The 16,091-nt window shown below is 49.7% G+C and overlaps 1 protein-coding gene across 5 annotated transcripts in view; it reads left to right on the top strand.

Annotated features, from left to right (window-relative positions):
• The first annotated feature begins 303 nt into the window (after nucleotides 1-303).
• Nucleotides 304-16,091, top strand: part of THSD4 (thrombospondin type 1 domain containing 4) — a 580,925-nt gene continuing 565,137 nt past the window's right edge. For all 5 annotated transcript variants that reach the window (XM_064570218.1, XM_064570219.1, XM_064570220.1 and 2 more), the window contains exon 1: nucleotides 304-443. The gene's annotated coding sequence lies outside the window, so the exon portion shown is untranslated. The remainder of the gene's footprint in view (nucleotides 444-16,091) is intronic.

Raw genomic sequence — 16,091 nt, 5'->3', positions numbered from 1 at the left:
TCTAGACTGTCCTCCTCTTTACCGGACGATGTCTGTTGTCCTGGTACCCAGGGCTTAGTCCCGCTCCGGTTTGCAAGGGGCCCCTCCGGGGTCGCAGGGGGTGGATTGGGGGTCGGTCCTTCCCGAGGCGGCCGCCAGGGGGCGACAGGAGCGGCTCCAGATGACAGCGGGAGGCCGCGAGTGGGGGAGGGAGGAGGGACCGAAGGAGCGCGGATCCCGGTTCTCCGATCGCAAACTCCGAGCCACAGCTTTCCGCGCGCACCCGAGCCTCTGGCCGCCCGCTCAGCCCGACGCCGAACGGGGCGCAGCGGGAGCCCGTGCAGGGCGGGCGCGGGGCGGCGGCGGCGGCCGTCCATGCGGCGTGCTCGGGGCTGCCCGGCGCCGGGAAGCACGCGGGGGCGAGGCGAGGCGGCCGCCGGCCGATCCGGGACGCGGACCGCCAGGTGAGCAGAGCCGCCCGCGCCGCGCGCCGCGCGCCCCCTGCGCCCCGACCCGGCCGGGGCCGCTGCCCTCCTCTCGGGCCCGCTCCGGACCGCAGGACGCGGTGGCGCGGGCGGCGGGGCGCAGTGGGTGTGTCCGGGGCGCCGCGGGGCTGCGCCCACACGGGGCTTGGGGAGCCAGCGCGCGCTAGGTCCGTGCCGACGGCTGTGCCGCCTCTCCTTCCCTTCGCTTTCCTTCCACTTCGCTTCCCTTCCCTCCTTCCCTTCCTTGGGGATTTGCTCTGTCCCAGCGCCAGCACTCACCCCGCCACCCTCCAACTCTGAAACTCTAGGGACAGCCAACCTGGGCCGTTCCGTAGTCGGGGCCCCGCGCTCCCTGGGCCGGGGTCGAGGGGGGCCGGCGAGTGTACACCCAGCCCGTGCGCCCCAACCGCAGCCTCGCCTCCCTTCTGCCCCGGGCCGGAGAGCTGGTCGGTCTCGGTCCGCGCGCATCGAGCCCCAGCCCGGGGCCTCGGCCACGCCGTTTTCTAGAAAGCCTCAAATCCTTGTGTGTGTCTGAGCTAAGCCGCTGCAGCCCAGCGCCTCTGGGAGCCGGAGTGGATGGGTTGTTTCCGCCAACTCCGGAGACTTCCTCAAGTGCAGCCCAAGTACCTGCAGTCCCTTGGCGCGCTTATAGAATTGGCTGTTCCAGAAGTAGCTCGTGGAGCTTTAGAGATCTGCAAGTTAGCATATATTTTTTTTCTTTGAAATAACATCAGCCCTAACTTGGGAAGTGGATTTCAGGGCGTTCTCAGGCCCACTTAGCATCTGGAAATTGTGGGTCTGGTGTTTCCTAAGCAGTCTACACCCAGCCCTGGCTCCCCCCCACCCCCAGCCTCCCCTACTGCCTATTAAATGTGCATGCTTGCGTCTCTTCGAGTCTCTTTTGTGACCACCCCCTCCCGCCCCCACGCCGCACAGTAAGTGAATCTGAAGCTTCGGACCTGGGTAGCTGAAATGATTGTGGGATGCCTGTTGGAATTGGGAATACGAGACATGGAGGGAGACCCGAGAGAGGTCCAAGAAATCATCTTGTCCAACTGTCTGCACAGCTGAAGGCACCCAGGCACTGAGTAATATTCTAAAAATTTTTCAAAGCTCACACAGCTCTTAAAACCTGCACAACCTGCGTATGTCTTTACTTCATTGATTAAGGGGTGATGAAGGGCTTAATAGGATCTTACTGGGTCTCCATATACAAAGAAACAAACATTTTAAATACGCGATTTAAATACGGTACTACTCAATTCCTATAGCTTTTTGTTGGCACCATAGCTGAATTCCTTGGAAAACAAAATCCTAGCCCTGGAATTAATACGAGGAAGCAGATGGGAGTCCTGGGACTTTCCCATAAACCTCTGCAGGGCTGGAGCAGGGATTTCCCAGAGGTCCCGGCCTGGGAAATGCGTTTGGGTGATCAGAATCCTGGAGTCCCTACGGAATAAGCCACCTGGCTGGCCTCTCCTGAGGAGGGCTGGTCAGATGAGCTCACGTGACCGCCGCCACGTGCAGCCCAGAGCACCCGGGTAGTTCTTTATCTCCATGTCAATATCTCCTGCCCTGAAGAAATCTTTATAACTGGCTGCTAGGAAAAAAATGAGTAAAATTAAATACAGTCCAGAGTTTGGGAGTAAGATCAGGGTTGGATGTTTTGACTGAGAGTTTTTTTGGGGGGGGTTGTTTGTTTTGTTGCCTAGAAATGCTTATTGTCATTGCATCCAATTATCCTAGAGTGATGGGGCATTACCCACCCCCCTTCTCCGCCCAGCATTTCTCTGCACAGCACTTGCCTCCCAATTGGCTGGAGTCTCAGTGTTTGAATGCCCTCGATGCCCCCATCCCGTCCCCCACATTTAGAGCCCGCTCATTACTGAGTTCCTTCCACATTCTTTTGTGATATCGCAGGGGATCATTTTCCTGTCTCCCTTCCCTTTGCCCCCTCCATAAACCATGTCCAGGTTACAGTAATAATCTCCCCTCTTGACTCCCAGCTACGAATCACTTTCTTCATTTTAATCCATCTTCTTTCCTGCTGACAGGTTAATATTCCTAAAATTCTGATTTCACCACATCATTCTGCTCAAGAAATTACAATGGCTCCCAGGATTAACTTCTATTTAATTCTTCTCCAACCAATATTTTTGGGCATCTGCTGTGTTCTAGGGACTGCTACCACGTGCTGAGGCTTAAACTCAGAACAGGACAATATCCGTGCCCTGGATCTGTTGACAGGCTAACAGATGATAGATAGCCACCCGGGAGAGAAAAAGATGTAAAAAAAAAAAAAAAAAAGTAACCACGAAACAATGCGGAACCTTGGGGACGCAGATGAGGGAGAGGATTTTTCTGCATGGGAGGAGCTAGGAAAACTACAGCTGGGCTTTGAGGCATGAGGAGGAGTTCAAAGAGATGGGAAAGGCTGGAGGTAGAGAGGGCAATGCCAGGCGGAGGGAAGAGATTGAGCAATGATCTAGCGACGTGAATGTGCTGGTATGGACATGGTAGACAAGGCCAAGATCAGTCTTCGTCTGGGCATTGGAATTGTCTTAATTCAAGTCTGCTGATCCAAGAGCAGCCCACCTCTTTCCTGCCTGATGTACCCAGTGTGTTTATGATGGTCTTGTGTGAGCTCTAACCACAGCTCAGAAATTCAGTTCTGCCAGGAAGTGTCCCAGCCTCTCTTGCACATGCCTGTGTCAGTCCTCCCTGAACCCAGCTGAAGTGCTCCCCTGCCTCCTTTGCATTTACTGTATATGCAGCCTGACATGTCCTAGTGGGCCAGCCTCATCTCCCAGGCATCCTGAAGTTTCTCCTGACTGGCCCCTGGGCTTCTCCTTCCTGAGCCCTTCCAGGCTGTGTAGCCCGGTGCCAGGCCATGGCCAGCTCCCGACTGGGTTGGACCTTCCTTCCTTTGGTCTTCTTCTTTCCCCTTTCCCCAACCGTTTATCTCTCTTCTTCTGTGCATGCAGAATTGTGATAGGTATTTACATCTGCGTGGATGTAAGGGTTCCATACGTATTTATTGACTCTTCTCTGTGAAAATAGTGGATGAGCCGTGTTAGGCCAGGAGCCATAGTGTGACACGGGCGGGCGCCGGGAAGAAGGAGCCGCGGTGGGATGCTCTCTGGCTGGAGGATGCCTTGTGGACTCTTGCCCTCCTTCGGAACGGCCCCTTCCCTCCTCTGTGGGTCCCGTGGGCTGACGCTGGGATCCCTCCTCACTTCTGGGCCTGTGTTGCCCTTTTTTCTCTCTCCAGCCCTTCAGAACTGACTTCTCTGGTTTCTGGAGCCTCGCTGGCCCGATGACCTCATTCAGGTCACGTTTAGTGAGCGCTGGGGTGTGTTATGCCTGATGCCTTAATCCTCCCAGCAACCTGTGAGGGAGACAGTATAATCCGCATTTTACAAGGAAGAAAACTGCAGCTTACTTGCCTTGGGTCAACAACTCAGGTTTTGAACCTAAATCTTAGAACCCAGCTCCCTAAGTCAGGTGCTCTTTACATTATCTTTCTGTTTCCTGAAAGGGTTGTCTGCGGAATGTCTGAATCTGAATTAGGGTCTGCTGGGAAGACACTCAGATTACAGGGTGGAGGCCGGGCCTGGGAATTGGCATTTTTTTAAGACTGCCTCAAGTGATTGGTTGTTCTACACGCTGGATTTGAGGACCACTGCCCTAGGCTGCCTTAACAGCGAGGTTTTAGTGACAGGTGATGAGCTAATAAGCCACTTTATCCCAGGTCACAGTGTCCTTTTTTAACAGAGGCCTTGACCTTGACTCTAAGGAGTGAGCAATGGCGCATCGTGGCCCCAGCCAGGCAGAGACAGAGAGCCCTGTTTTAGTCAAAGGGATCTTTAGTTCAGTCCTGAACTGCATGCTCCCCATCCCCTCCCTGCAAAGGTACGCAAGCCCAGCCCCCACCAGGCTCCTTGTGAATTTATTTCTGGGCCTGAGCAAGGCTGAGGGAGAAGGATCAGGTAGGTTGGTTCCAGAGCCCCAAGTTTTCTGAGGTAAAAAACGGGCTGGGACCCCCAAATAGGACTGAACATGCCGTGCCAGCCCCCCCTTCCCTGCTGGCCTCGTGAGTCGCCCCTTCCTCCCCAGAGCGGGGTCTGCTCACCAACACATCTCCTTTGTTCTACAAGCTCTTATTTTGCCCCCTTTCTCAGTTTCAGCCATGTGTGACAGAGGGATGGCCAAAACCTGGGGGGCTGGTGTGAGGACGGGTGGACAGGTCCCCCAAGCATTAGGGGGAGGCCCAGCATGGAGTAGGTGCTCAATGCCTGTACTCATCCTGTTTCTCTTACCTTCTCTGTACCCAGTCAGGGTTTGGCAGGGAGTTGGCCCCCAATACATGTGCTATAAATATATATATATACACACACACATAACAGGCCCCCTCAAGTCCAGGGGTTTGTGTCGGAAGGGCCAAATATTGCAAACTTATATTCCAACCCAGCAAATCAACACCCGCAGCTGTGCAATAATAATAATAATGATGATGATGAATTATCCATTCAACATCCCCTCCCCACCCCACTCCCTTCCCCTTACTTGAGATTCCTCAAGGAAGAACCCCAGAAACAGATGGGCAGCTGTGTTCTCTGCTGATGGCTAGCTATCCTGGAAGAGTGGTTTCTTTCTGCTCATCTCTTTCCGTTTTTACCTCATCTTCCCACTGTGCATATCGCTGTCCCCTCCAGTGAGCCCTGCAGAAGCAGGTCCCTTCAGTGGTACCCCACGGTGTTCTCCCTCGGCCCTCTCCTCTTGGGCGTGGTCCAGAGGACAGAGAGCCAGGCTGTCGACGCAGAAAGGTGACCCTGGGCAGCTTGGGGCCTGGGCTGGGCAGCAGGCGGGCCTGCCCCACCCTCCCCACCCGCTGGCTGGCTGCCTGAGGGCTGGCCAGCAGTGAGGACCCAAGTAATGAGTGATTAATGGGCGCCCCATCTAATCTCCTGCCAGGGGAAATGAAGGGCCAGCCGTGGGCTGGGGCTCGTCATGACCTGCTCCAGGTGGGCTTGGAATGCACCCAGCTCAGGATGGGGATTAAGGCTTGAAAGACAGAGGAAATGAGATGTTAACCCTTTAGGCCGTGGCCCTCTGAGCCCCAGCAGGGAAATCGCCAGGGAATTATGTACAGGCATCTGATGAAAGGGGGAGCATGGCCTTTGATTTATGGCTGGGATGCAGCCACATCACCACGGTGTGTGTGGGGGGGCGCGGGGTGACAAGCCACGCCTTTGACTTAACCATTTTTCTTGGAGGCTCAGTCAAGAGAGATTAATTTCTTAGGAACATGGATACATGGACAGCTGGGAGGCTGCTCTACCTGATTCCTTCTTGGAAACCTTCCGATCCTATCAGCAAGTTACAAATTGGTAGTTGCCAAACAGACTTTTCCTCCTGAAACGCAGTGCCTCTGACCACGTGTCATTGCAAGACAGAGAGGAGGGCGTGTGGCCCTGGCTGGCCCACATCTCTAGGAGTAGGGTCCACCTTCTCCTGGGCTGGGCAGCGGGCGGAGGGATGCTGAGGGGGGGAGCCCCGCGGAGCCAGCTCCCTGGGCTCCCGCCTGGCCTCCACTAAGCTGTGGCTTCCTGGACAGTTTCCTTTTCTGCTGTGATTTTCCGGTCTGTGGAATGAGGGCAATAATAGTACAGAGCCCAGGTGAGATGCACGAGAGTGCAAAGTGCGCACTGCAGACTTAGACCCGTGGGAGTGCCGTCCTGTTCCCCCGGCTTTTCGGGCCGAGCCCAGAGACCACGCTTCTCTGCGAAGGGCGTGAGCAGCTTCTCCTCCAGGTCTCTAAGCCTTGCTGTGGGGGAACTGACGACGCTCTCTCTGATTGATCTCGTTTGTTTGACCCCTGACCCTCACATGCCTTGAATTCTGGCCCCCCTCTTCCCTCCCTCTGCTGCTGACTCCCTGGCCTCCAGCTGCCCTTTGGATGACACTGCCCTGCCCCTCGCCCCCTGCCTACATGCTCCCCGGCCAGACGCGGTGGATGGGCAGGGACGCCTGCCTGGTCCTCCTGTGGCATGCCCGCTGCGCGCCAGCCCGTGGCCAGCCTTGCTGTGACCTGACGGCCCCAAGCGAAGCGGCTGAGGGTAGAGAGGGCAGTTGCCTTGCGAGCAGAATTAGGAACAGTGGAGACAGTCTGATCCGGATGCAAGTCACAGCTCTGTCCCCTGTTCTGGTTTCTCTGAACTCCCATGGCCTCATCCTTGATTGAGGCTAATAATAGTAACACTTATCTAATGGTTGAGAGGAGGGTCACAGCCGACAGTGGACAGGAGGCCCTTTGGACTGCGGGGGCGGGGGAGTTTACTGCTGGTTATAAGGCGAGCCTTCAGCGTGGAGCTGTCTTCAAGCTTTGAGTCTCATTAGAGGGTGTGTACTGCCATCCTAGCCTCTGGCTCCTTTAGTGTCTTTGTCAGAACAGACAAGTACCCAAGGCCTGCTTGATTTTAGTGATGTTCCAGTGAGGGCCCAGGGTTTCATTCTGCTTGAAGTTCAAGGGATCTTTTGGCCTGCTGAGGAGAAGGAGCTACCATTTACGGAGCTCCGTATCAGGTCCTGGGATTTACCTGCATTAAGTTATTGCGTTCTCTCAATAATTCGTGTGAGCTAGACATTATTATTCCTATTCTACAGCCCAGAAAAGTGAGGCACAGAGAGGTTAAGGAACTTGCACCTGCTCACACAGCAAGTAGATGTCAGAGTGGTGTTTGAATTTCCAGTCATCTGACTCCAAACCGTGTGCTCTGGGCAAACTAATGGGCTAGTTAGTGCCTCAGTCTAATTGTAACCCACTGGCAAGTCTAATGGTAACCACTTAAAAGTCTAATTGTAACCCACTTACAATTTTTTAAAAATTGAGGTGTAATTCACATACCATAAAATTCACCATTTTAAAGCATACAGTTTGGTAGTTTTTAGTTTATTCACGGAGTTGTGCAGTCATTACCCGTTATGTAATTCCAGAATATTTTCATCACCTTCAAAAGAAACTCCATACCCATTAGAAGTCATTCCCCATCCTCCCTCCCCACCAGCCTCTCTGGATTCTGGACATTTCAGATAAATGGAATCCTACAGTATGTGGTCTTCGGCACCTCGCTTCTTTCTTAAGATTAATGTCGTCATCCCTCTTGAAGCATGGATCAGTACCTCATTCCTTTTTATCACCATGTAACCCACTCTTAAAGTAAAATCTAAGGCGGTTTTGCTTAGAGAAGGGATGGAGTTCCAGCCTCAAAACAGATGCAGCATCCAGGAGAGCTCATTCTTTACCGTGGGCAGATGTGAGAGAACCGGAAAAGTCAGGGCGGGTGGAGCGAGTGCTCCTGCCAGTGTGGAGGTGCAGGCGGGTGCGGGCCTGGTTGGCTTGCTGCGCCCGGGACGCCCGGGATGCCCGGGGTGCCCGGGATGCCCAGTTGCTCTCCTCCAGACACCTTGCTGCACCGCCCTTGGCTCACGCGGTCGGTGGAGTCTGTCGGGAGATGTCCTGGACAGGTGGCGTGGGTGCAGTGGACCTGTGCCCAGGAGGTGAAGCGGGCCGGGGGTGGGGTGGCGTGGGGTGGGGGCTCAGGAGCGACCTTTGTCATAGTCCGTCCAGCCTGGGCGCTGCACATCGGCTGTGGCACTTGTAACCCAGGTGGACCACAGTGGCAAACTCGGCCTGCAGATTACACCACCGCTGATTTGCTGGTTAGGTTTCTCAATCAGACTTGATTTTTTTCCAATTACAAAGATAAGGTATATTTATTGTAGAAAACTTAGGAAATAACAGAAAAACACAAATGATCCATAATTCCCCAACCAGTGATGACCATTATTTGTAATGTGTGCCTTTGTAGTCTCTCTCTACACACACACACACACACACACACACACACACACACAGTTTTATAAAATTGGTATCATGCTAAACATATTGTTTGGTTCAGTACTTTTTTTCACTTAACACTAAATCATAAACATTTTCCCTAGATACTAAATATTCAGTATTCTTCCAAAACATGGTGTTCTTAATGGCTGCAGAGTATTTTTAAAAACGTTACTTTTTGCTTAAACAGCCCCCTATTGGGGGACATGTTGTTTTTGGTTTTTCAGTATTATTTACAAATAAAAGTGCTTGTTTTGTGCGTGTCTGGGGTACTTCTGTTAATGCATTAGTGCTGTTTGGGGGACAAAAGATACAAATACTCCAAAGGTATATGACACATATGGGCCAATTGGCCTTCCAGAAAGACTGTATAATTTATGATTCCACAAATATGTTTTTTTTAACTTGACTTTTACTGTACATGTAACTTTACCCAAACTTCCCTCTCTCCTCTTTCTGCCCTCCTCGGCCCCTCTCATATCTACATAGTACACTAACTGCTTACACCCTTCTGTTTTCTCCTTGATATTTGCCTGGAAGCACATGCACATCTGTCTTTTTTACAGACTGTGATTTTGTGTAAACATTTCTCTTGACCTAGTCAGGCTTCCCATTCTTAGGCATAAATGACAATTTCCATCATTTTAATTCGTGGTCTCAGTTGTTTCTAGTTTTTCCCTAATCAAAAAATTAGTAACTAGCGGGGCACCTGGGTGGCTCAGTAGCTTAAGTGTCTGTCTTCTGCTCAGGTCACGATCCCAGATCAAGCCCCACATAGGGCTCCCTGCTCGGCGGGGAGTCTCCTTCTCCCTCTGCGGCTCCCCCTGCTTGTGCTCGCTTTCTCTCTCTCTCTCAAATAAATAAATACAATCTTAAAAAAAAAAAGAAAAAATTAGTAACTACCAAGGTCCCTGTTCAACTTGCTGTTATTTTTCTCCCCGCCACCTCTTCTTCTCCCGCCCCCATCTCGTGTTCTGTTTGGAAATTCAGTTCCCAGCCATGTAATGACCAGGTCCAAAGCCAGAGCCATTCCCGTAGCGATCCGTGCAGCTCAGAGGCGCTGCAGAGAAGATGCACCTGGGAGGCTCAGGTGGGAGTGCTGAGAAACAGAAGGGGGGCTTGTTTTCTGTCTTCCCTTTCCCTCTTCGGTTCCGTTCTGTCCTCAGGCGGGCACTGGGGCAACTCGGCACCTCACTCCTAGCAAGAGGCGTGGGGAGGTGCGGCCTCCCTGACTTGCACACAGGGAATCCTGTGAGCGTTCATCGGGTGCTCACCTGGAAATGGAATTGTGCAGTGTGTGCTCTTTGGTGCCCGGCTGCTTCCTCTCAGCAGAGTGGGGTGGGAGGTCTCGCAGCTTCCGAGGTCGTGTTCCTCTGCTGGTGGGGGCGGGTTCCGTGTGGGCAGCTCTGGGCAGTCCCTTACTCCTGCATCCAGTGCTTTCTGAGCCTCTGGGGCCCCTCAGGTAGCAGCGCCCTGCGTTGTCAACGGTGTGAACTCCAGTCCTGACTCTGCCACTTACTGCCCGTGCGGCTGGGGACAGGTGGTCTTAACCTCCTTGAACTTCAGCTTCCTCCTGTGTGAAATGGACCAGGAATCGCGGTAGGCACCGTAAGAGTTAGAGGAGACAGTGTTCATCTCTGTGATGAAAGGAAGGGCCTCCAATGTGCCTTACTTACCATCTTGAAGATAAAGAAGATGGTCTTCCTGCCTGGGGGTGGGGGGGGGGTACTTACAGCCTTGGGGAGGGGGCAGGCTGAGAGGATGATGGGTGCGATAAACATTATGCAGTAGGAAGGAAGGCTGCGGGCCAAGAGAGGGGCATCAGACTGACTGGTGGGAGTTCAGAGACTTGAGGGGGCCCTCAGCGTAACAGGGAATCAATGTGGGTGGAGGGGAAGGAAATAGAAGCCTGCTGGGTCTGATGGGAGGGCTGCATTCTTGAAGACCTCACAGGATTCAGATCTCTCATAATTGACTTTCTTTGTTCCCGTAAAATAAATGCAAAGAGCCTGCTGTGTGCTTGATACATTCTCCCAGAAAGTGTCGTTTTGCTTTAATGTTGCTTTTCCCGTCGTGGATCAGCGTTATCTCTAAGGTTGCTCATAAATTGCTCGATGAGTATCTCATGCCGGCTCTTTGGCTCCCTCAAGAACCACGCTGGTGGTGGTGGTTCATCATCATCATCTTGGTATGTTTTTAATCTGGCACCACTATTTGACAGAGGGCCTAGATCAGGGCTTGGCAGGCTTTTTTCGTAAAGGACCAGAGAATTAGTATTTCAGCTCTGCGGGCTGGATGGGCTTTGTGGCAATGAATCACCTCTGCCTTTTGAGCATGGGAAGAGCCATAGCACGTCAAGATGTGGGCCAGGCTGTGTTCTAGTAAAACCTTTTTGTTTGTTTGTTTGTTGGTTTTTCTACAGATATCTCAGTTTGAATTTCGTATAATTTTTATGTCATAAAATAGTATCCTTCTGATTTTTTCTTTCTTTTTTTTTTTTTTTAAATTTGAGGATACCACAAAACAGGCAGTGGGTCAGGTTTGGCCTACTGGTCAGAGTTTGTTGACTATAAAGCGCTTGAAAATTGTTTTAAATTATACAAGAGTGAATGCTAAAATATCCCAGTACTTAACAAAATCACTTGTAGAAGTCCGAATGCCCATAAGAGTATATAGCTTAATTCACAAATTGATTCAAACGATTGTGGGTATTTATCATCTTGGGTGATACCAAGGTAGGCAATTACTTCGACACAGTTTGTAATTCTTTTTTTTTTTTTTTAAGATTTTATTTATTTATTTGACAGATAGAGAGCACAAGTAGGCAGAGTGGCAGGCAGAGGGAGAGGGAGAAGCAGGCTCTCCGCTGAGCAGGGAGCCAGATGTGGGGCTCGATCCCAGGACCCCAGGATCATGACCTGAGCCGAAGGCAGCTGCTTAACCGACTGAGCCACCCAGGCACCCCTGTAATTCTTTAAGTAGTTATTCTAACGCGTTAAAAATTTTTAATCGTATCATTTCAAAATTTAGGCATCAAATGACTTTATTCACATTGTTATCGTCATTCCATCTCCTGATTCCAATTGTATCCCATGAAATTGTTTATTATCATATACTGTTGCGGAGTCTGGCAATTCTGCCTGACTCTCAACAGCATGATGACCTATGGTAAGGGCCTTGGAACTTGATTTTGCCTTGACTTTTTACTGTAGAGGCCCGGGATGGCATGGAAGGAGGACCCAGACGTATGTCTGGCACATGGTGAACGTGGAATAAACTTTTGTTCCCTCCTTCCCTTTCTCTTCCTCCCCACCCAAAAGTTCTGTATATTTGATCAGCCCCCAAACATGCTGAGCCACTTTGAAACTGTGGCTTTGGTTCTTTCCACACACAGTAAAGTCACTAACCTTTTTAAATGGAAATGAAAACAAAGGCTGTTAGAAAGCAGTTTCCCTTCCCGGGTCACCAGCTTTCCCTTGCAGAAGAATAAGCAGTGCTGGGCTGAGACCGCTGGCTGGCCCGCTGGGACCAGACCAGAGGCCCCAGGTCCCGGGCAGGCGCCTCCAGCTGGGTGCAGACCCAGCTCTCCAGCCAGGAGGGGGGCGCCTGGCCTGCTGGCTGCTCTGAGTTCTGCAGCTCCTGGGTGTATCTTGGTTTCAGGGATTCCAATGGTAAGAAAGCCAGGATCCTCTCCAGATGGAAGACCACCAGCCCTGAAGGTGACCGTGATGCTGTAGCTCTTGGCTCGCGAGTGTGCTTTTGCTGTGTGTCTTGGACAGAAGGCCTGTCTTGAGTAGACGTCTGTTTGTGTTGTTTAGAGGATAATGGTGCATAACCACGTGTGCTTTCTGGCCTGGGGTCTGGCAGGATGTGAAAGGAGGCAGCCACTATCCTTTGGCCAGTGAGACTTTTCATTTTGCATTGGCTGGGGGCTGGTATTCTTCCTGCGCTTTAAGAGCTTACTCTTTGGTTTACAGACAAGTGATCTTGGAACCAGGGGCATGGGTGTTGAGTCCTGACTTTGCACGAACTTGCCGGATGACCTCCAGCCATACCTTCTCCATTTCTGGGGTCACTCATTCTTTGTTCCTAAGTGCATGGTGACAACCTAGACCATTTTGGAGGGCTCTTTTCTCAGTTGAGATATGAGGGGAGCCTGGACTTTCATTCTCACCGAGCATCAATAAGACATCCCTCCCTCCCCCCACTGGGGTGTTCAGAGATGGCCTAGTGGGGAGTTAGGACTCTTTTTTTTTTTTTTTTTTGTAGTTTTTAATTTTATTATATTATGTTAGTCACCATACAATACATCATTAGTTTTTGATGTAGTGATCCACGATCCATTGTTTTCGTATAACACCCAGTGCTCCATGCAGTACGTGCCCTCCTTAATACCCATCACTGGGCTAACCCATCCCCCCTCCCCCCTCCCCTCTAGAACCCTGTTTGTTTCTCAGGTCCATAGTCTCTCATGGTTCATCTCTCCCTCCAATTCCCCCCCCCATTTTTCCCTTCCTTCTCCTAATGTCCTCCATGTTATTCCTTATGTTCCACAAATAAGTGAAACCATATGATAATTGACTTTCTCTGCTTGACTTATTTCACTTAGCATAATCTCCTCCAGTCCCATCCATGTTGATGTAAAAGTTGGGTATTCATCTTTTCTGATGGCTGAGTAATATTCCATTGTATATATCGACCACATCTTCTTTATCCGTTCATCTGTTGAAGGGCATCTCGGCTCTTTCCACAGTTTGGCTATTGCGGACATTGCTGCTATGAACATTGGGGTGCATATGGCCCTTCTTTTCACTATATCTGTGTCTTTGGGGTAAATACCCAGTAGTGCAATTGCTGGGTCATAGGGTAGCTCTATTTTTAAATTTTTGAGGCACTTCCACACTGTTTTCCAAAGTGGCTGTACCAACTTGCATTCCCACCAACAGTGTAAGAGGGTTCCCCTTTCTCCACAACCTCTCCAACATTTGTTGTTTCTTTCCCTGTCCATTTTGGCCATTCTAACTGGTGTAAGGTGGTATCTCAGTGTGGTTTTGATTTGGATTTCCCTGATGGCTAATGATGATGAACATTTTTTCATGTGTCTGTTAGCCATTTGTATGTCTTCTTCAGAGAAGTGTCTTTTCATATCTTCTGCCCACTTTTTGACTTGATTATTTGTTTTTTGGGTGTTGAGTTTGAGAAGTTCTTTATAGATCTTGGATACCAGCCCTTTATCTGTAGTGTCATTTGCAAATATCTTCTCCCATTCCGTGGGTTGCCTCTTTGTTTTGTTGACTATTTCCTTTGCTGTGCAGAAGCTTTTTATCTTGATGAAGTCCCAAAAGTTCATTTTTGCTTTTGTTTCACTAGCTTTTGGAGATGTATCTTGAAAGAAGTTGCTGTGGCCGATGTCAAAGAGGTTACTGCCTATGTTCTCCTCTAGGATTTTGATGGATTCCTGTCTCACATTGAGGTCTTTCATCCACTTTGAGTTTATCTTTGTGAGTGGTGTTAGAGAATGGTCGAGTTTCATTCTTCTGCATGTGGCTGTCCAATTTTCCCAGCACCATTTATTGAAGAGACTGTCTTTTTTCCATTGCATGTTTTTTCCTGCTTTGTCAAAGATTATTTGACCATAGAGTTGAGGGTCCATATCTGGCCTCTCTATTCTGTTCCATTGGTCTATGTGTCTGTTTTTGTGCCAGTACCATGCTGTCTTGGTGATCACAGCTTTGTAATATAGCTTGAAATCGGGCAACGTGATGCCCCCAGCTTTGTTTTTCTTTTTCAACATTGCCTTGGCGATTTGGGGTCTTTTCTGATTCCATACAAATTTTAGGATTGTTTGTTCCAGCACTTTGAAAAATGTCACTGGAATTTTGATCGGGATGGTACTGAAGGTATAGATTGCTCTGGGTAGCATAGACATTTTAACAATGTTTATTCTTCCGATCCATGAGCGTGGAATATTTTTCCATCTTTTTGTGTCTTCTTCAATTTCTTTCATGAGTGTTTTGTAGTTCCTAGAGTATAGATCCTTTACCTCTTTGGTTAGGTTTATTCCGAGGTATCTTACAGTTTTTGGTGCTATTGTAAATGGAATTGTTTCTTTAATTTCTCTTTCTACAGTTGCATTGTTAGTGTATAAGAAAGCAACTTAATTTCTGTGCATTGATTTTGTATCCTGCCACATTACTGAATTGCTGGATGAGTTCTAGTAATTTGGGGGTGGAGTCTTTTGGGTTTTCCACATAAAGTATCATGTCGTCTGCGAAAAGAGAGAGTTTGACTTCTTCTTTGCCAATTTGAATACCTTTTATTTCTTTTTGTTGTCTCATTGCTGTTGCTAGGACTTCTAGGGAGTCAGGACTCTTAACACCACCCAGTAGTAAGGAGGCTATTTATCCCCCTTTCCCTCCCACCAGTGGTGCCAGTGGAGGCCATATGAGGCACGGTAGTGAGGCATTCCTACCCCTTCCAGCCAGGGAAGTATCAATGGGACCTGCTGGAGAGCTGAACTCCTATCCCTGCTCAGTAGTTATGATGGGTCTTCCCTCCCCCTGCCAATGTCAGTGAAGGCCAAGTGGCAAATCTGGGCTTCCCTCTCCCCCGGCCATAATGGTAGGTTTACATAAGATCTAGAGCCTCATAACACGATACCTAAAACATCCAGGTTTTGATTGAACATTACTCATCATGCCAAGAACCAGGAAGAGCTCCAACTGAATGAGAAAGGACAATCAAGGCCAACACCAAGATGATGGAGACGTGAGAATTATCTGGCAAAGCTTTTAGAGCGGCCGTCATAAAATACTTCAGTGAGCAACTATGAACGTGCTTGAGACAAATGAGGAAAAAACAGAAAGTCTCAGAAAAAAAGAGCAGACATAAAGGAGAACCAAATGACAGCTTTTGAATTGAAAAATATAACAACTGAAATAAAATCTCATGGAGATGATGGAGGAAAAAATCAGTGAATTTGAAGCTGTAACAATAAAAATTACCAGATCTGAGCAACAGAGCGAAAACAGACTGGGGGAGGGGAAATAAAGGACAGATCCTTAGGAAGCTGTAGGACTATATAATGTCTCTGAAATCCTAAGACAGAAGAAAGAAGGTGGGACTGAAAAATACTTAGTGAACTAAAACTTCCTGGGGTTAGGCTAAGATACAAACCCACAGAATCAGGAGGCTTTAGTGAATCCCCAACAGGATAAACCCAAAGAAATCCGTACCGTGGTACATCATAATCAAACTTCTAAAAATAATTTTGCAAAAAAAGAATGTGGTAGGAGGAATCGGTCTGCCAGGTTTCAAGACCTCTATAGCTACACAAATTCAGACCGTGTGGTGTTAGCAATGGGTCGGGCACATAGGTCAGTGGCACAGAATAGAGAACCCAGAAACATGCCCATCTGATTGCTGACAAAGGTTCACAGGGAAATCAGGGACACAGTGTAATGATCTCAGTGATGAGCAGGATGATGGAGTGGGGAGGAAAGAGTCCTGAGATAATAATCAGAGAGGTCAGAGTCCTTCCCCCGCATGCACAGCTCATTTGTGGAAGCTGTTATTGTTGATATTTTTCTTGTCCTGGTTTGGGTCACAAGGAGCGTCAACAAAGCAGACACAAGAGACAGGAAGAGAACAGATTTGCACAGCCATTGAAGCTGGAGAAAAGGGGTATGGTAACAGTTTCATTCTGCTACACCTAATTGCCTTGTATT

Source organism: Mirounga angustirostris, unplaced genomic scaffold (assembly GCF_029215605.1).
Source record: "Mirounga angustirostris isolate CCGP_5_RB_7025 unplaced genomic scaffold, mMirAng1.0.hap1 SCAF_9, whole genome shotgun sequence".
Taxonomy (NCBI): domain Eukaryota; kingdom Metazoa; phylum Chordata; class Mammalia; order Carnivora; family Phocidae; genus Mirounga; species Mirounga angustirostris.
This window is presented reverse-complemented; position numbering and strand designations above follow the sequence as displayed.